The 21,600-nt window shown below is 41.7% G+C and overlaps 1 protein-coding gene across 6 annotated transcripts in view; it reads right to left on the bottom strand.

Moving 5' to 3' along the window:
• EPHA6 (EPH receptor A6) overlaps positions 1–21,600 on the bottom strand; it is an 855,214-nt gene that overhangs the window by 306,623 nt on the left and 526,991 nt on the right. The window contains exon 1 of one of the 6 annotated variants that reach the window (XM_039534510.1): positions 13,502–13,594. The exons of the other annotated variants lie outside the window; for them this stretch is intronic. The gene's annotated coding sequence lies outside the window, so the exon portion shown is untranslated. Of the gene's footprint in view, positions 1–13,501; positions 13,595–21,600 lie in introns of those variants that run through there. 6 annotated transcript variants of the gene reach the window in all.

Below are 21,600 nucleotides of genomic sequence, written 5' to 3' on the forward strand. Positions count from 1 at the left end.
ACTATTTCCTAAATGAAAACAAACCAGTCAAATCATACCTAAACCAATGAAATAGGCTAGTGATTTCATTCCAATTCCTGGTAAGTAGGTTTCCCCATCAGGTACCACAATTATAATTAGCTCCCTTGTTGGCAGGGGTAGAAAGTGAATTATCCTCTCCCTCCCTTAAAATAGTCCCTCCACGTCAGAGTCAAGACACATTGATCAGGCAAGGTCAGAAAAGCTCAGATTGCTGTTGTCTGTGCTGTTCTTGTTCTCTGGATTAATAGTGGCTGCAGCCTTAAATACTGTCAACCTGCAACCTTTCAAAAGCACTATATTCACTAAAACAAATTTTACAAAGATAAACATTCTTAAATAAACAGGTTATCAAATGAGGTGGGTAATGGATGCATTATTTCCACCATTATTGATCACCCATCATATTACCTTTGAATTCCCACTTTGCTCTGCCAATTCTGAGTTATAAAGACATCAATAACTCAAGTAAAATAAATAATGTATTAACAGTCAGTCCACTGGATATCTTTAAGCATACTGTGGTGGTCGAGGGCTTTCACAGAGTTCACTTTACTATTGCAATGGCATTATTAATATCCAATTATTCTTTGATTAATATAGCCATTTCTTCTATTTGAAATTTTATGTGCAAATTCTTACACTAGTTTAAATTTTGGTTGCTTAAAAAGGCGCTATTCATTCAGAACGGGGAATACTGCTAATGGTGCCACAGATGCTTAGGTAATTGATAACTTTTAAATGGACAGTCACTGAATGAGCATTAATACAGCATCCGTCACTATAACATCCAGGGAAAACTTGGTGTGGCTTAGAATGGAATCAATATTGCCGAAGTTTAGGAAGTAAAAATATCCATGATTCTTTATATCAATGCGACTTCACAGGACAGAGATGGATAAACCTTGCCAAAAGGCTGAATATTAGGGGTACTGGAATAAGCAGTTCACAAAAAATTGTACTTCAGACTTAGGTTAGCTTCTTTTGAAAAATTGTTAAATGCCTTTTTGCTTAGGGCCATCTCAATAATGTCATGGAAATGTTAGTGAAAGTTAATGAAGAAGACTTTGTGATAACAAGAGTGAATGAAGTGATGACAATGCAAATTTATGGACTATTATGATTAGGGCAAAATGATCTGGATGAAGCACTGGGCTGCTGAAACCATGCCAGTGTAATTCTAGAGACATGTATGTGAGAGTCTGTTTCACCCTTTTTACAAGACTATGATAAATTTTGTACAAAGTATGCCTTGTGAGGTATCATTTGAAAACTTGTAGTTTGCTGGTCATTACTATCCTGGTAAAATATGTGTGGCAACTATGTATGTAAAGTTATAAGATTCTACCATATGATGTTAGTGAGACATGCTCCAGGTTTAGAAAAGCAGACACAAACCAGTTCCCCAGAGAAAAAAAGGCTAGCCAGCACTTCAGCCAGGTGTTAACATAATCATGGACTATCACCTGGTTAAGAGGCTATTTTCTGGCAGAAAGAAGAGTCTTAGTGAGAAATGTACATCTTGGCAATGGAACAGCTGGAAATTCCCCAAAAGTGAGAAGAGAGGACACAGATCATCTCTCCCTTCATCTCCACTCACTGCATCAAGGACACTTGAAAGACAAAGGCAGCATCATTAGACTAGAGAGTGATCTGTGCTGAAAGATTCAGCCAGTAAGACTGCTAGAACATGTGGTGAAAGAGATCCTTTGCTCTGACTTCATTTTAGATTGTTAAATTAGGTATTAGTTTGCATTTTACTTTTTCTGACTTTTATCACTCATTATTTGTAATCCTTTAAAATCTTTCTGTAGTTAATACACTTGTTTTATTGTTTTATCTAAGCTAGTGTGTTTGGACTGAAGTGTTTGGGTAGCTCCATTTGAGATAACACGGTTTGTGCATATGGTTTTCTATTAATGAAATGACAGCATTAGTATAAGGAGGGTGCTGGGCAGTACAAGACACACATTTCTGGGGGAAAGTCTGGAACTGGGAATTTGCTGGTGTTGCTCTGGAGTGTAATTCAAGGGTGGCAGGCTGACTGGCTGAAGCACTCTTTCAGTATAGCTGGGGGTACTTTACATGCTGAAGGCTGTGTGTGAGCAGGGCAGGAGTGGTTGATCTCACAGCAAAGCAGTGTAAAAGGCACCCCAGGTTGGAGAACTGAGGGGACACCGCTGTCCAACTGTCCAGACTGTACCCTGGGTAATGTCACAACATAAAAGGCTGGAACCAGAGCAGCCAGGTCAGCGCCAGGTAACTGTCCCTTATTCCACCACCCAATACACCTCTTAAAAAAACTTTACAGGGTTTGTATATATATGCAGCCTCTGATGACTTAACAACAAGAGTCCAAAGTTACCAGTTCTATTTTGGCCCCATCTACAGTAGGGCTAAAACATTTAATGTTTTAAAATGCCCTTCTCACTGTATTACCTCGGCATTCTTTACAGATATTTTTCATGCACAGGAATACCCCCCCCCATGGTAACACAGCTCCTCATCAGCCTCTTCTTCGGAACCCACTTCAGGGACCCTGCATATTATGAAACTGCATACCAGAAGGGAGTGATGGGGTTTGCAATAAGTTCTGAAGGTGACAGTGCTTGGGCTCAGCCTGATTAAAGCAATCTGTGGCAGGACAAGACAAATATGAGGTATATATTACAGAAAATAGTAATGTAAAAAGCATGTAGGCTGAATTAATTCAAGCTTTCAGATACAAAAAGTCAGCAACAGAGGAAGAGAAATTAAGAATACATAAGGCATAAAACAATTTTTAAGACCAGGTTGTTAAGAGATAAAGAATCTGAGGCAGAGAGATACATGAGGGCAGCTCCAGCTAATTGCAGATGTAAAGAAGAATCTCTGACTCTTTCGTGTGAAAGGATGTAGAAGGGAAGTCCTATAAAAATGGTGGCAGTATGAAGGAAAACAGAGATAAGATCATTAAGACAGACTGATTAAAGTCCATAAAGTTTTTCAAAAATAAGGATAGGAATTGTGATCGGCATCCTGATATGACTGGGGATAAGATGGGAGTGGTTTTGGGATGGGAGTGATATCCCTTGTGCCTGTTGGGAGATAGGCAGTAGCATTCCATGCATGCTGGAATCTGGGAGAATTGAGGCAAAAGATTTCTTCCTCTTTATCCTGTAGGTACTTGAAGAGCCTCTTTCCATCTCACGAAGTTTCAGTGTTGTGAATATAGTGAATAAATACATTAAACGGCTAACATTGTCATGGCCATTTTAGCTTTGCAGGTGGTCATTGTGCTCTGGAGCTTTCCCCGTATTTACAGTCCAGGGTGCACCACACTCTGGAAATCCTCCAACTTTCACAGGGTTGGTAAATCTGAGGCATAAATACCAATGAAGCTCCACAATGCAGCAGCTTCACATCTGGTTCAAAGTCTCTCCTACTTACACTTTCCTCTTCAAACCAACTGATCAGTTCTTTACAGCCCCCGCTCTGAGATACCAAGATCCTCTCATATTCCTTCTCCCAATTTACTGAATTCAAGGTCTAGCTATTGGGAAAAGATCAAGAATTGTAATTGACTATGCTTCTAATATGTGTTACATGCTTCTTTCTATATCTGCTGTGATGTGAAGTATAAAGAATTGTTTCAGCTGGTTTGTTGATGGAATATGCTTAGATACTGAAAATCTAATTGGGATGTTACTGATATCTCCAAGACTGATGCAATTAACTTCTCAGTAAAAAGGGCACATTGCAAAACCCTAAGGAAGTAAAAAAATCAAGTCAATTCTGAGTTGATTCAGCACTCATGCATTTAGCCCACTGCCTCAAAAAGATAAGTAGTAAACCATTTCAAAAATCACTCTACCAAAGCCATAAAATAAACAAATAAATAAATAAACCCCAACCACGTTAAAATTGACATTTCCAAAGTGATGAATCTTGGATTAAATCATGTGAAATGTCAAAATGAAGAGAGAAAAAAAAATCAATAGCTGTACTGATGCAGCAATGTGAGGTCAATCATTTTGTGCTGCAGTGACAGACCACCATGTCTTTTTAATGGCAATATTTTAAAAATGTGAAATACTTGAAAGGCACTGGAGATTCATCTTGCAGACTGAATCGCCTTTTCACAAGAGAATTATTAATTAATTTTGGAGTGCAACAATGGCATGGTAAACCAACATGATTCAAGCATCCTAATAATTGATTCACCAATCTCATCCTGGTAATTTCACCTTCTACAAACTCTAAATGATACATTGTGGTGGCTTCAGGGGCGGCTCCAGGCACCAGCATGCCAAGCGCGTGCTTGGGGCGCGACCAGTAGGGGTGCTCAGTCAGTCGCTACGAGGGCGGCAGGCAGGCTGCCTTCGCCGGCATGCCTGCGGAGGGTCCGCTGGTCCCACGGCTTCGGCGGACCTCCCGCAGGCGCCTGTGGAGGGTCCGCTGGTCCCGCGGCTTCGGCGGACCTCCCGCAGGCGTGCCTGCGGGAGGTCTGCTGAAGCTGCAGGACCAGCGGACTCTCCACAGGCAAACCGCCGAAGGCAGCCTGCCTGCCGTGCTTGGGGCGGCAAAATGCCTAGAGCCGCCCCTGGGTGGCTTCTTCTTAAGATTGCAAATTATAGTAGGGTTGGGTTGTGGCGGGAGGCGGGGATGAAAATGAACCGAAAGCTTGGGCCCTAATCCTGCAAACTTGTTTTGTGCTATCAGACCTTTATCCTTATGTCAAATTCAATAGCCTCACAATTCGTGGAAATGTGAGAAAAAAGAATCAGAAGTTGAGCGAACAGACCTTCCCTACGATCAGGGAGAAGAGTTATTGAATGAATAACTGTCCCTACAAGTAGCTTGCTCTTCTATTGGAGACTATTCACATAAGGGAAAAAGTGGTGTTATGGAGAGGTACATAGTATAATGTTTTCCATGTCAAATAACTTATTACTATTTTTTATTTATTTTAGCAAGACCTCAAGTTAAAACATATTCTGAGCAGGAAGCAGTAGCATTCAGTGATTAATCATTTTTTATCAAGTAATATTTTCATTTGGGAGAAAAGCAGAAGTTCACTGGAACTGTAGAACTTCTGCAAAGTTGTTAGTGATCACAACGGATGATAGGGTAGAGAAAAATATTCTCCTGTTTGTATCTGATAAGTGGAGAAGGTTGTTTCTTTGAAAAAGCGGATGTTTGAGCCAATATCAGGGCTCATTCACTCTAAATAAAAATGGCATTAACTCACTATCCTATTCCTAAACCTAAACCTATCTAGTCCCGCTATATAATAAAATGTATTTCATACTGTCAGTATATCGATTGCTGCTTCACAGTCTTAAGGGGGTGTCCAAAATGAAGATGTAACCATACTGAAAAATGCAATAGTACTAGTACAAGAAAGCTGCTCTGTGAGGTTTTCCCTTTAAGGTTAGACACTGTATTTATTATTTATATCTTCTATTGCTGTTTGTAGAAAAAATAGAAAAAACACACTATGAAGAATGTCAATGCATCATATCAGAAGTTGATTTCATTTTAGGACTTTATTTACAACTAGAAAAAATCATCCAGCTTTAGAAATGAGATTTTTTTCACTCCACCACCCATTCCAAAACCAGCACCAGTGCAATCATGGTGTTGAACAACCGCCTGTGTCAATTCATTCTATAACGGTGGAGCAGACTAGAGAACTTCAAAGTATGACTGATAGACTTTGCTTTCCCAAATCTGGTGGGAATCTTATTCAACTGAATGTGGTCAATAAATGTAAAATGAGATAACATTTATTATCTTTGAAGAGCTGATAGATCAATATTTTCTTTCAGAATATCTTGGCTATGGCAATTGATTCACAAACATGAATTTAAAAAACACCATTAGCAAATAACTAGCGATGTGGATGTGAATTGATTTCCTCAAAACAATTTTAATTCAGGAATTGGGCTCTGGGGTATAAAGCCAGTGTAAAAGAAAACTGCGTAGGGTATGTAATGTCGCAGGTAAGGCGTGATTCAGCATCTGAATTTACACATACACAGGAAATCAGAGAATCATGAAATCATTGAAAAAATGCGGCCCTCTGACAGCTGACAGAAATACATTTTGGGTTCTTTTTATTTACTTTCAGGTTTTTGAAGTTTTAGGGGACACATAGTTCATGTTTTCAAGCTTTTCTCTGGAAGGTGTATAAATGTTTATTTCCAAATGGAAATTGAGAATCTCATGACTTCAGGAGCTGGGACTTCAAGAAAAACCCAAATTTCATGACTCACATTAAAATCATGATAGTTGGCAACACTGTATCTGTCTTATTGTCTCAATTATCTACTACTTTATAAATGTTAAAAGAGTGATAAGGTTGCAAAGTTAAGCACTCTAAATTTAGGAAATGCCACAATTATGATTGCCCCATGAAATCTTAAGTCAGACCTCTTGTGTGCATGGATTATGATACAGTCTTTAATTACATGATCCCATACTATTTTTCCCATAGGACCCCTGCCTCGTTCAGTACACAGGATGGATTATGCTCCCTGCATGGGTAACTGTTCAATATTTCTTCTTATCTTTATAATTCAGTGTGTGGCCCAAGGCTTTATTTATTGCACATCATCCAAACCTTGTGCTTAAATTATTAATTCACTCATGGGCTTTTCTATGGTGCTGTCATTGTAGCATCAAATGCTTCACAAGCATTAGTGAATTAATCTTCAGAACAACCCCTGGGAGATGGTATTGCTATCTCTGCTTTACAGAGGGAGAACAGAGACACAGAGATTAAGGCCAAAATTTTCTAAGCTGTCCATTGCTTTTGTATGTCCAATCTGAGACACCTACAGCCTGATTTTTCAGAGCATATATCATTTGCATAGCACTTCACATGCTCTAAGTACAGATTCCATTGACTTCAGTAGCATTTGTGAATGTTTGATCAGTTCTACAGATCTGGACCCAGTTGTCTCAAGTTAGACTCATAGACTGTAACGTCAGAAGGGACCATCATGATCACCTAGTTTGACCTCCTCCTGCACATCGCAGGCCACAGAACCTCACCCAACCACTCCTGTAAGAGAGCCCTAACCTCTGGCTGAGTTACCAAAGTCTTCAAATCCTGATTTAAAGACTTCAGGTTACAGAGAATCCACAATTTACATTAATTTAAACTTGCAAGTGACCCATACCCCATGCTGCAGAAGAAGGTAAACCCTGTTTGCCAGGGTGCCTGCCAATCTGACCTGGGGGAAAATTCCTTCCTGATCCTAAATATGGTGATCAGTTAGACCCTGAGCATGTGGCAAGACCCACCAGCCAGAGACCTGGGAAAGAATTCTCTGGAGTAACTCAGAGACCTCTCCAGCTAGTGTCCCATCACCAGCCATTGGAGATATTTGCTGCTAGCAGTCACAGATCAGCTATATGCCATTGTAGGCAGTCCTGTCATACCATCCCCTCCATAAATGTATCAAGCCCATTCTTGAAGCCAGTTAGGTTTTTTGCCCCTACTGCTCCTCTTGGAAGTTTGTTCTGGGACGTTACTCCTCTGATGGTTTGAAATCTTCCTCTAATTTGAAGCCTAAACTTGTTGATGGCCAGTTTATATCCATTTGTTCTTATGTCCACAATGACTCTTATCTTAAACAACTCCTCCCTCTCCCTGATATTGATCCCTCTGATGTATTATTGAAAACAATCATGTCTCCCCTCAACCTTCTTTTAGTGTAGGTTAAACAAGCCAAGCTATTTGAGTCTCCTCTCATAAGGTAGGTTTTCCATTCCTCAGATCATCCTAGTAGCCTTTCACTGCACCTGTTCCAGTTTTAATTCATCTTTCTTAAACATGGGAGACCAGAATTGCGCACACAGTATTCCAGATGATGCCTCACCAGTGGCTTGTATAATGGTACTAACACTTCCCTATCTCTAATGGCAGCACCTTTCCTGATGCATCCTGGGACTGCATTAGCCTTTTTCACAGCTGCATCACACTGGCAGCTCATAGTCATCCTGTGATCAACCAATATACCCAAGGCATCTGGAAAGTGAGGAACAGTCAATCAGTGACCACATGTGAAAATTTCAGTTTAAGTGACTTGCCCAGGATCACACAGGAACTCTGTGGCAGAAGCAGGGATAGAATTCAGTTCTCTAGGGCAGCATTCACATGCCTTAATAATAAGACCATCCTTTCTCTTCCTCACTCATTATACATTTTCCAACTCTTGTAATAAACGAGGCCTGTTCTACAGACAACAGCCACATTCACTACACCAGAGCCTGTGATCATGTAATTAAAGACTGTATTATACTGCACACACACAAATATTAACTAGCATATGCTAAACTAACTTTTGAGTGCTTGATCTGGCAACTTAATGTTGTTGTAACATAGGGATTTTTATGAAGTTTCCTAAATTAAAAACTAAAACAAAGTGAAAAAACAAATTCCATTATGTGGAATTATACTGACCCCACACAAGTCACGATCAGGGTTGGAACATTTGATTTTACAGAACAGGCCTCTACCACTTCAATTAACAGAATAATTGGCAGCAATAGTAGGCAGTTATCCTACATATACGCTACATTAGAGCGGGGATGAGACTCATTTTGCCAGTGGATTTCACAGCTATTTGATGACAGCAGAGGAATGAATGGTGAGACTCAGGACTCCTTTACTGAGCATGTGTAAACTGAGATTTTCAAAGGTTTATAACTTGGCCAGATTTGTGGGGATTTTCATGCAAACAGCAAAAGACACATACATCTTTGACACTAGGGTGACCCCCCCACCAAGTCTGAATTCCCTGCTCCAAAAGCATGGGATGCTAGAATTTCTCAATTTGATGTTTTTAAGGACTGATTTTATATATATATATATATTTAGGTATATACATATATATTTAGGTATATATATATATATACCTAAACCAATTCCCAGAAATGACTGAACCATTGAAACTTTGAAAAAAATTTAAAAAAAAGTCAGCCTCAGGCAAACACCCATCATGGGAACAACAATTTAGGTTTGGTAAAAACTATAGATAACCAAAGCCAGGGTCTTATTATGGAAAGTGTTGGACAACCTTAACTACAGGTGCGCTACTATTTCAGCCTGTAATACAATAACTTGTATGTCTCAAACCCCAATTTTCTTTGTTAAAACAGCACTGTAATTCCAATCTGCCAACAATGATTTCTATTGCGGATTAACCTCAATAGGTAGATTTATTTACTTTCTAAGCAAGTGCACATTTAGGAAGCCAGATTTTCAAAAAAACCTCAGCAGCCAACAATTCCCAATTAGACAGCTAAACATAGTGACAAGATTTCCAAAATGCTCAGCACCCCGCAGCTCCCACTGTCCTCTATGATTGCCGCTCAGTGTTGAGCACGTCTGAAAACTGATCACTTCAATGAGAAGTGTAAATGGGAGCTTTAAAAATCAGCTGTGTCAGAACCAAGGTGCTGTGCCCATCTAATCTATTGTCCCAGTAAGATCTTTCCTCTCTACCAGTTTCCACTGAAAAAATTGTACGACTCAATGATTTCTATCATGAGAAATTCTCCTTTTTTATGAGAGGTGACATTTACTTCAATGAGCAATGCTTCCAGGTGGAGAAGAACTGCAAGTATAATTTGCCTTTGACATTGTGAACTTTCCAGTGTAATAAGAAAATACTGTTTGCTTCCATTATATAATGTAGCAAAAACAAGTATGGTATTTTCTTGCATACTGAGCACTAATCCAATATTACAGATAACACTTCTTCTTGACTTTGCAAAAAATAGTGAACTGTTGTTATAAAACAGGGACTTAATTCATCCACCATGTAACTCCACTGAAATCAATTGAGTGCAGTGGATGAATTTGGTACCAGGAGTTACAATGGAATATGCCACTCTAAGGTACAATATTCACTACTAGAGACTGCAGTAAAAAACACGTAAGGCAACAGGGATGCAACATCAGAATGTATATATATCAGTTTTCTTTATTAGCCCATTCATTTAAAAAAAATCAAGGATGAGGTGTAGGTTTGTGGGGTATGAGGAGAGAGGAGGTGGAACATTGGTGACTGAAGGGGAAGAGGCAAGAGCAAAGAAAGATACCAATAAGGAAGTCATGCAAGCAGACAAGCAGGAAGTCAGTAACAGAGAAGGGATCCAAAAAGGGAAGGGGATCCACAACAGAAATAGAGCCAGCTGGGGAGAAGGCTCAGCAGCTGTCTGCAGCAGCTGGTTGGAGGGAAGAGCCTGCAGAGCCACATGAAAAGGACCAAGCTCTGTACTGAGAGAGGATTATAGTGTAAGTGTTAATCTTTTGGAGATTTCAGCTATTTTCCAATGTATCATGTTGATGACACTTCAGAATTAAGGACGCAGTTCAGCACAGCATTTAAGCATGTGCTTTTGCTGAATGGGGGCATAAAGTATTAAGCAATCAATAGGGGCTCCCTAATTCAAATTTGAGAACAGATTCTCAACTAGTACAAATTGGCACAGTTCCACTAACTTCAGATGACTTGCACCATCTGAGGATATAACCCTTAATACCTATAACCTTTGAGTGGAGTTTAATGTGTATATTTTGAGTGCACACACTCTCTAAATGAACATATTACTCCCATAAAACAGCAGTAGCACCTCAGAGATATCCTAACTGGAAAGGTTTTCATTATAGAATTAATATATCAGGTGGGAATTTACATTAATTCTTGTCATTTATAATATTTTTCAGTGGTTAGTAACATTTAGACAATGCCTGCATAATGAAAAGTTAAACCAAAAGTTAGAGAATGCTTATATACTTACTTTAGAGAATAAGTTTGAGGGGCTTATTGACGTGCCGGCTTCCAATATAAAATGTTACAACTGCAGTATTAACTAACATCATATCAAAATAAACATCTGAAAAGTGAGATTTTGCTTTGAGCTTCCAAGACAATCTTCCTGAACCAACATCACTGCATTTTTTTGAGTACAAATATATACCCATCAGCTAAAGCATATAAAAATCCAGTTAAAATTTGTATTCGATGGGATGCTAACATTTCTCAGACTTCTTTCATAGGCAACTAAGCTCCTAGTATTTTCCTTATTCTTTTTGTACTGCATTATCACGGAGTATCATTCCACTGGGAAGTTGGCAAAGGGTACAATGACTTGTACGTAATCACAAGCACTTGAAAAAATTGTTTTGGGGATAAGGTTCATAGCAGAAGAGTATACAAAGCAATAAGAAGCTTTTGTGGCTGATTGAATAGCAAAACAAAGTTGACGTGTTTATCACAGCAAAACTAATTCATTGTGAGTTAAATCCAACCCCAGTTTCATTATTCATATTGTATAAGACACAAAATAATTAAATCAACCATAACATAAAGAATGTTTCTCTTGCCATATCATTGTATAAAAAGTTCAATGCTGTTCCCTTGCCAGATTTTCCACTGACATCACTATAGGGGTTTGCATAAATGAATAATTGTCCATCAGTCTCAAAAAGAGAATATTTTAGGACATATTTTGTTTGGTCACAGGTAACATCAATACAAGTTTTCAGTATTATTTGTTGGAGGACCAGGGTCGGCTCCAGGCCCCAGCACGCCAAGAGCATGCTTGGGGCAGCATGCCGCGGGGGGCGCTCTGCCGGTTGCCGGGAGGGCGGCAGGCGGCCAGCCTTCGGTGGCATGCCTGCGGAGGGTCCGCTGGTCCCGCGGCTTTGGTCCCGCTGTGCTTGGGGCGGCGAAATGTCTACAGCCGCCCCTGTGGAGGACAACTTTTTTAATGGAATAATTTACTGAAATCCTTTCATGCAATATGATTCTTTATCCATTTTATCATATCAAAGGAAATATGTATGATTATACAACTCAGGCCGCACAGTTAACATTTAAAAAAAATTAAAAGCAAAAGTTAAGGATCAACAAGATGAACTTGGTCATGTTGTACATACTGTATGCAGCATTTTTTATTCCTGTTTTCTGGTTAATTATGTGATTCCATTTATTTCTTACGTTCTAAACTGTATTGTAAACTATGCAAGGTGTGTATCATAGCTGTGTTAATAATGGAATCTTAATTTTTGCCTTCTGACTCTTTACAATTTTAAATGGTGCATTGTTAATGAGATCTAACTATGGTTTTTAGCATTTAATTTCATTGGACATATATATAAAGAAAAAGGACTTTGCCATGCTTGATGTTACATTTTAAATGTTTCCAATCATACTTTAAATCCAGACCTCCATTAATGGGGAGGGAGACAGCAGAATTCATGTACAGGTGGGACAACTAATCATAGATTTGAAACAATTTTCCAGAGAGGTACTGTAGTCTAGTGCAGGGGTTCTCAAATTTCATTGCACCACGACCCCCTTCTGACAACAAAAATTACTTCATGACCCAGGAGGAGGGACCCTGCCGCTACGGATGGGGATGGTGGGATAATCAAAGCCCGAGCTCCACCACCCCGGGCAGGAGGGCCAAAGCCCAAGCCCAGGGGCTTCAGCCCCAGGCAGGGGGCCTGTAGCCTGCGCCCGGCCACCCAGGGCTTGAGCTCACAGACTTCAGCTTCAGCCCCGGTGGTGGGGCTCGGGCTTCGGTCCCAGGCCCCAGCAAGTCTAAGCCAGCCCTGGCAACCCCATTAAAACAAGGTCGTGACCCACAGAACTGCTGATCTAGTGAAAGTAACATCTTATACACATAGACAGGGTTATACTTTTAAATTTGCCACAGACTTATTGGTGGGTTGGGAAAGTTGCTTAAATATCTTTGTGGCTCAGTTTCCCTATCTGTAAAATAGTATGAACACTATACTTCCATAAGGAGCAAGAAGCCAAGAGGACTGGTAAGACCAGTCAGTGCAAGAGATCAAAACAGAACTCAGCCATCTGGCTTTTAGCCTTGTGTACATTCCCCTCAGGTTTCTGTGAGATGAGGAAGGAGGAGAAGGGCCCCTTTTTCCAGGCCTCACTTTTCTCAAACAATTTTGGAAATCTGTCCTGGCCTGCTCTGGAGTAATTCAAGGAGCTATGGAATTGAGGCCAAGATTTGCAAAAATGGATGCCTAAACTTAGAGTCCTAAAAGTAGATTTAAGGCATCTAAATAAGCAACTTGATTTACCAAAGTGCTGAGCACCAATAGTTCCCCTTCCAATTACATTACTGACTTAGTAGGAAGTGGGAGGGGAATTGCTGGGTGCTCCGTGGTTTTGAAACCCAGGCCACCTATTTAAATGCCTAAATAAGGTTTTTAATTTAGGTATGCATTTTTTGGAAATCCTGGTCTAAGTGTTATAACAAAAACTGTCAAGCAACCTTAAACTACAGGAGTCATTGTTAACCCTGATCGCCACTTCTGCCAATAAAAACAAAAGTATATTTCCAGGTCAGCAAATCTAGAGGTCCTCAGTAAGACCTTTTCTATCACCGTGTAATAAGAAGACAGCTGTTTGGCTGGCATTGGTAAAAACCACTCTGCTGTGTCTGAGCTACTCACAGCTCTCCTAATGTTTGTGGGTGGACTAATTCAGCAAGGTTGCAGCCAGTCAACTGCCATCTTTTTATGGTAGTTGATCAATTTCCTTCATTAAATGGATTGCTCCATAATCCACAGCACTATATTAAAACAAAATAAACAAATTCACTTAAAATAACTTTAAAAGAACATGCCTAATGTCATTTGTCAATGTCTCTTTCTAATACAATTCTTTGTGTGTGCAAAGTACCATGTTAGTGATCTTTGTTTATTGTATGTCTTTGTGGTTTTATTGTGGTTAGTTTTAAGTATATGATCACAAGGACTAAAACTGAAATAACACCTAAATAATATCTACTGCTTAGGTATGTTACTCAGTTTATTTTGGTGGTGGAGTGCAGATGTTGTGATCGTTTCAATCTGAAAATGTCAACACTTTTAATTATTATTGGTTTCTTCTCTTTTGGAAGTTGTGCACATTAAAACAGGTGGAAGTATGGTGTAAATCATTTTGTTTTTTTGTTGACATCAGTAGTTAAAACCCATTTTAATCTGAACAGAAGCACCGATAGAATCAGTCAGTTACTACTGGGTAGAAACAGGAAGCAAGAATTTCATCTATACTTTTGATATCGGATAAAACATTTATTATCTTTCATTTCCTAAAAGATGATTTTCCGTCAACTGAATAACTGACTATGGATGAGCAAGAGTAAGTTTTGTTTAATTTTTTTAACTGAATGCTAACCTCTATTCAAGCCAAATTCCTCCATATTCAGGTTGGCAGGACACAACGCCCATTAGGTATGAAGAAAGAAACTGAAGCATTTAAGGTTGACTTAGAAAGGAAGAGTCTTAAGACGTTGTAAATCCTGTACAGTTGCATGGTTCTCTCCTCCCTCTAAGCAACAGAAGGCTAGGATGTATAGTTGGATGGAACGTAACCGATATAGGAACATGTTATATGAAAATATCTTCCTTCTGTTGTTCTCTATAGGCAAAAATAAAATTGTTGCTTTTAATAACGAAACAAAACCCCTGAAATTTTACATTTAGACAGCATATTTCATCCTGAACGAGCCACCAAACCTTTTATGGTCCTAACCATCGTGCTTTCTAACTCATGTGGATGAAACTCTGCCAAGACCCCAATGACTTCAGTAGGACTTCAGCCAGGCATAAGGGCCCTCTACTCAAATGGAAGCCATTCCATACACCCTAATAATTTTTGTTGCCCTTTTCTGAACCTTTTCCAATTCTAATATATCTTTTTTGAGATGGGGCGACCACATCTGCACACAGTATTCAAGATGTGGGCGTACCATGGATTTATATAGAGGCAATATGATATTTTCTGTCCTATTATCTATCCCTTTCTTAATTATTCCCAGCATTCAGTTTGCTTTTTTGACTGCTGCTGCACATTGAGTGGATGTTTTCAGAGAACTATCCACAATGACTCCAAGATCTCTTTCTTGTGTGGTAACAACTAAATTAGACCCCATCATTTTATATATATAACTTCTGTTCCCTGTGTGGCTGGGTTTCCCTCAGCATCATTAGTAGGAGCCAAAGAGGAGACCTGGAGGTCGGTTATATGTAGGTGGATTTCAGCACAGAAAGAAGGAAGAGCAGTGAGAAGCATCGCTTCTGCTCCTCACCTCCCACCCCCACAATTATTTTTGGTTGAGTTAGCTGCACAAAGCAACAGTACAGGGAATTCACCTGGGGAGAGCCAGAGGTCACTCCTGCTTTCCAAGTGGAACTGCCTTGGATGATCTGGGTTTGATGCTGGCAGGCCCCCAGGTGTCAGTTTATGCCAAGATTCCCAGGCCTCAGCTGGACACTAACAAATGCATAGCTGGAATCAGTCTGGTTCACTTGTGGCTTAATATTGACAGAACAGATATTAGAATGATAAAGGATGTGGTGTCTGGACTCTACTGAATACTTGTGAGGTGCTGTATGCATTAATCTTACTTGCAATATCTGTGTTCTATATTGTAATGTAATATTTGAGTATTGTACTGTGAGCCTCTGGCTGTATAATGACAGGTTTCAGAGTAGCAGCCGTGTTAGTCTGTATCCGCTAAAAGAACAGGAGTACTTGTGGCACCTTAGAGACTAACAAATTTATTTCAGCATGAGCTTTCGTGAGCTACAGCTCACTTCTTCAGATGTCTGTGTGTTCCATTCTATGCATCCGAAGAAGTGAGCTGTAGCTCACGAAAGCTCATGCTGAAATAAATTTGTTAGTCTCTAAGGTGCCACAAGTACTCCTGTTCTTCTGGCTGTATAAATCATCAGACAGGAGAGGGTCATTAATTAGTATGCAGGTCTGCTCTCCTACAGAAATGGTTATGCCCCTCCCGAAAGAGGAGACCCATCCATACCAGATGGGCTCTGGTTAGATCTTACATCTTGAAACTCCCTAAATCTGAATTGAGAAACTGTCAAGAAAAGGACTAAAGATACGTATGGTTCTGCTCTCCTCCCAATGAAGATGAGTTATGCAATGCACTTCTCCCATCAGCAGAGTTGCAGCTCGGAGCATATGGCAGGAGGGGGATTAAAACAAAAGGAACTAGATATCTCTATGCTGCTTACTCATTCATGTGTCTATATTCAGTTGCCTTAACCTTGAAAATAGGAAAAAGAAATTCAAGAGTTATTTAATAAATCATAGAATCATAGAATATTAGGGTTGGAAGGGACCTCAGGAGGTCATCTAGTCCAACCACCTGCTCAAAGCAGGACCAATCCCCAACTAAATCATCCCAGCCAGGGCTTTGTCAAGCCTGACCTTAAAAACCTCTAAGGAAGGAGATTCCACCACCTCCCTAGGTAACCCATTCCAGTGCTTCACCACCCTCCTAGTGAAATAGTTTTTCCTAATATCCACCCTAGACCTCCCCTGTGCAACTTGAGACCATTACTCCTTGTTCTGTCATCTGGTACCACTGAGAACAGTCTAGATCCATCCTCGTTGGAACCCCCCTTTCAGGTAGTTGAAAGCAGCTACAAAAACCCCCCTCATTCTTCTCTTTTGCAGACTAAACAATTCCAGTTCCCTCAGCCTCTCCTCATAAGTCATGTGCTCCAGCCCCTAATCATTTTTTTTGCCCTCTGCTGGACTCTTTCCAATTTTTCCACATCCTTCTTGTAGTATGGGGCCCAAAACTGGACACAGTACTCCAGATGAGGCCTCACCAGTGTCGAATAAAGGGGCAATGCTCCTACTAATGCAGCTCAATATGCGTTTAGCCTTCTTGGCAACAAGGGCAGACTGTTGACTCATATCCAGCTTCTCATCCACTGTAATACCCAGGTACTTTTCTGCAGAACTGGCGCTTAGCGAGTTGGTCCCCAGCCTGTAGCAGTACAGGGGATTCTTCCATCCTAAATGCAGGATTCTGCGCTTATCCTTGTTGAACCTCATCAGATTTCTTTTGGCCCAATCCTCCAATTTGTCTAGGTCCCTCTGTATCTATCCCTACCCTCCAGCGTATCTACCACTCCTCCCAGTTTAGTGTCATCTGCAAACTTGCTGAGGGAGCAGTCCACGCCATCCTCCAGATCATTAATGAAGATATTGAACAAAACTGGCCCCAGGACCGACCCTTGGGACACTCCGCTTGATACCGGCTGCCAACTAGACATGGAGCCATTGATCACTACCCATTGAGCCCGACGATCTAGCCAGCTTTTCTAGCCCATTCATCCAGCCCGTACTTCTTTAACTTGCCGGCAAGAATACTGTGGAAGACCTTATCAAAAACTTTGCTAACGTCAAGGAATAACAGTCCACTGCTTTCCCCTCATCCACAGAGCCAGTTATCTCGTCATAGAAGGCAATTAGGTTAGTCAGGCATGACTTGCCCTTGGTGAATTCATGCTGACTGTTCCCGATCACTTTCCTCTCTTCTAAGTGCTTCAGAATTGATTCCTTGAGGCCTGCTCCATGATTTTTCCAGGGACTGAGGTGAGGCTGACTGGCCTGTAGTTCCCGGGATCCTCCTTCTTCCTTTTTTTAAAGATGGGCACCACATTAGCCTTTTTTCCAGTCATCCGGGACCTCCCCCGATCGCCATGAGTTTTCAAAGATAATGGCCAATAGCTCTGCAATCATATCCGCCAACTCCTTTAGCCAACTCCCTCGGATGCAGCGTATCCTGTCCCATGGACTTATGCTTGTCCAGTTTTTCAAAATAGTCCTGAACCACTTCTTTCTCCACAGAGGGCTGGCCACCTCCTCCCCATGCTGTACTGCCCAGTGAAGCATATAGTTTACTAAAGGATTGGCTACAAATATTGTCTTTGGTGTGAGACCTAAGATGCAACTGACCTTGGGTAAGTGAATGGTCCTTTGGGATCAGAAGAAACCTGAATATTGATTCTTGGTGTAAGGGGCCATCTATCACAGAGTTATGCTCACCTGGGTGACAAGGCAGACTAGAAAACACAAGAGGATTGTTTGTGACTGCATGTTAAGGTTGTTAAAGTGCCTGAGGAGTTTGCACATGGTGCAGTTGGTTGATGAAATCTAAGTATAGAACTCACAACCAATGTGTGTTTTTGTCCTGGTTATTAACCATATACCCTGAGGTCAGTACTGATGCTCTTGTGTCACCATTGGAAGTGTTACTCTGGGACAGAATTACAGCAGCAAAGTTGTGACTAGGTCCCTGTCACCATCTCACCTGAGCCATTGAGTATCTCACAAAGTCAGCTCACCTAGTTTTCAAGTCTCACTGATGTCTAAATCAGGTTAGCCTTCCTGGGCCTTACACTCACACAACGCAAATCAAAGTCTCTCAGTGACTTAAATGCAAATTTAGCAATGGGCCCTGATCCAGCCTATCTTCTTAGGTTAAGTAGGGGGAAGATAGACAGATCACTCCATATGTCCATCCATTGGCTTCACCCAGGAGCTGCCATTTGATAGAAGCAACGAGACCCTTTTAATTTGGCCTACTGGACCATGATTGGCTGACAAATGCTCCCAGTCCTTCTTGTTGCTGGAGGACCAAGTCTCACTGGTTCCACCAGCAGCTGACTGGAGGAGGCCTTTCTAGGCAATTCCAGAGGTCCAAAATTTGCTGCCCTTCTTTTTTTAAAGCACTATTTCCTGGGACAGGGAGCATCAAGGCAGCAGGCAGTAAATGCCTAGTTCACCCCATCAGTCTCAAAGCAGGACCAATCCCCAACTAAATCAAAGAGGGGCCAACAACCAGGTACTTTAATCTTGAATAAAAAATTGTCACAATGTGCATTTATGAAACTAGAAGAAATACAAATAAGACTGTAAAGGGATGATTTATTTGAAATTCCATCAATTGCAAATGGCATAGAATAGCTGGAGTTAATGGGTCAAATTCTGCTCTCAATCAGACTTGGGAAATCTGGAATAACTCCAGTTTTACAATGGTGTAAATGAGAGTAGAATTTGGCCCAATATTTTTAACTTGTCATCGATACCAGAAAAAATAGGGATAGTGTAAGTAAGCATTAGAGAAAAAGCAATTTAGGACTGACATCAAGCAGAACTTTTTGCATAGAGATGAATACCTGGAACAGCCTCGAAGCCATAGTTTTTGAGGCCAAAAACAATGGGTATAGTAATTTAAGCAATCATTATACTGCATCCTAAGGAGAACAGAGTACTAAACGTGAGTAGGAATGAGCTTTGATGACTCAATTGGCCTCTATTCATTTCCCAAATGTGTATTTTTATGGCCTTACATTTAACTCATCTAAGAGAAACAGAAATAAATCCAAAGAACAGGACTATGAAACTTTAAAAAATTTTGCTTGCAAGAAATCCGTCCAATTAATGTGGGAATACAGAAGGAAGCAGAGAAATGGATTTACTGTTAAATTACTAGCAAATGAGATCTACAGAATAGCTGGAAAGTAAACAGAGTGAGCCAAATTCTATTCTCAGCTACATCTGTGCAACCCAATTACTTCAATGGGGTTGCACCTGTCTAACTGTGAGCAAAATTGGCCCAATATGCATTTTCCCTGCAAGATACCTCTCCTCAGTCCCTCCACATGAGATAGAGCTCAGTGAATTATTCATAACTAATTTATTTAATTTCAACTGAGTTCATTGAGTAACTATGGACAGTTCATGATTGTCTCAAATTTATTTTTTATTCAAAGTTACCTGCCAGCATTGTTCGAAAATCATGTTCTGTTCCATCGCTTGCTATGGCATTAAAAATTCAAGCTGTGACTCGTCACAAAATTCACCTAGTATTAATTCTAGCAATCGTAACTTAACATGGTGAAAATTTGCTTTCCCTAGTTTCCAGTATGGGCACAATATTCCAGAATAAAAAGCACTTTATGTCAGAATAATTACTCCGCTCAGAAGCTTAACAATTATTCCAGAATAGTGTGTCCATCTGGGGAATTATTCTGAAATAGCTAATGCAAAATATTTTACTCTGGAATAGTTATTCCAATCAACATGGCCAGCTTTAGACCAATTCAACCAATTCCCCTGAATCGGGCCCCACCCCTAAGAGGGCCCCGTGCCCAAGCCCCAGAACGGCATACGGGCAAGAGCCAGTGCGCTGTACTGGGGTAGCCTGGCTTCCCCAGGGGGCAATTTTAAGGGGGCTGGGGCTCCCACCAGAGCCACCAGAGCCCCACTGCTGGAGCCCTGGGGTAGGGCTGCAGGGCTCTGGGGGCTATTTAAAAAGTCTGGGGCTCTCATTGCTTCTACTGCTCTGGCCCTTTAAACAGCCGCTGGAGTCCCGCAGCTTCCCCAGGGCTCCTGCGGCTATTTAAAGGGCCAGGGTGGTAGAAGCAGGGGAGCCACAGGCCCTTTAAATAGCCCCCCCCCGAGCCCTAGGGTAGCAGGGGGGGCTCCAGCTGCCTCTGCCGCCCCAGTCCTTTAAATAGACGCCGAAGCCACACCGCTTCCCCAGGGCTCCCTCGGCTATTTAAAGGGCCCGGGCGGTGGAAGCAGGGGAGTCCTGCTTTAAATAGCCCCTGAGCCCCGGGCTGCTGCTGCTACCCTGGTGGGGAAAGGAAGAGGAGGGGGCACTTACCGTACAGGGTGGGCTGTACCCCCTGTACCTGCACCTGCTGCCCGCAGCCAGCCCCTGCTGCACCCCCTGCCCGCACCAGCCCCGTACCCCCTGCCCTGCCTGCACCATTTCCTGTCTGCAGCCAGCCCTGCACCCCCTGCTCACAGCCAGCCCGTCTCCAGCCAGCCCCACACCAGCCCCTGCCCACACCAGCCCCGCACCCCCTGCCCTATCTCCAGCCAACCCGAGGCACCCCCCTGCCTGAAGCCAGCCAGTCCCACACTACTCTGTATCCAGCCCTGCCAACCCATGCTGCATCCCCCTGCGGCCCTGTCTGAAGCCAGCCAGTCCACCCCACCCTACATCTCCCCGTCTCCAGCCAGCCCCGCACCCCTTGCCCTGCCTGCAGCCAGACCCTACCTCCAGTCAGCCCCTGCCCTGCCTCCAGCCAGCCCCATGTCCACTCGTGCCCTGCAGTTCCCAGGGCAGTAACCCTGCACACCTGCTTCAGTGAGGGGGCAGAGAGCGGCTGAGACCCAAACATGTGCACACCATCCCCAGGGAGTGGCAGGGACCCACACATATAAAACGGAGCTCATTTTTAGTTCAGGCCCATCTTTTTTAAAAAGAACTTTAGGTAGGATTAACATATATCCGTATTTTCCCAGACATGTCAGGCTTTTTGGTTCTTAAATCACCATCCGGAAGGAAAATACGACGTATGGTAACCCTATTGGTACAAAAAATACATACTGTGGCACACCCCTTAAATCAGAACTTTTTATAGGGAACTGGTTGCTAAGAAATGAGAAGCTTTTTTTTTACATTTTTTTTTCTAGTCATCCCTGCCGGGGTCCCGCCGAAAATGTTCGAATTGGGCCCCGCACTTCCTAAAGCCGGCCCTGCCAATCAATTATCCTGTGTAGGAAAGCCCTTATTTGCTTTTCCTCTTATGATGTGGAAATCATCTAATTCTTCTCTCATTCCACCCTGCCTCTCAGAACAGGAGGTCTTAGTTAAAATCAGCTAACTGGGGAACCATGCTAACACGTGATGGAGTAACTGTGATGGAGGGACAAA

The sequence above is a fragment of the Mauremys reevesii genome, linkage group 1 (genome assembly GCF_016161935.1).
Source record: "Mauremys reevesii isolate NIE-2019 linkage group 1, ASM1616193v1, whole genome shotgun sequence".
Lineage (NCBI taxonomy): Eukaryota > Metazoa > Chordata > Testudines > Geoemydidae > Mauremys > Mauremys reevesii.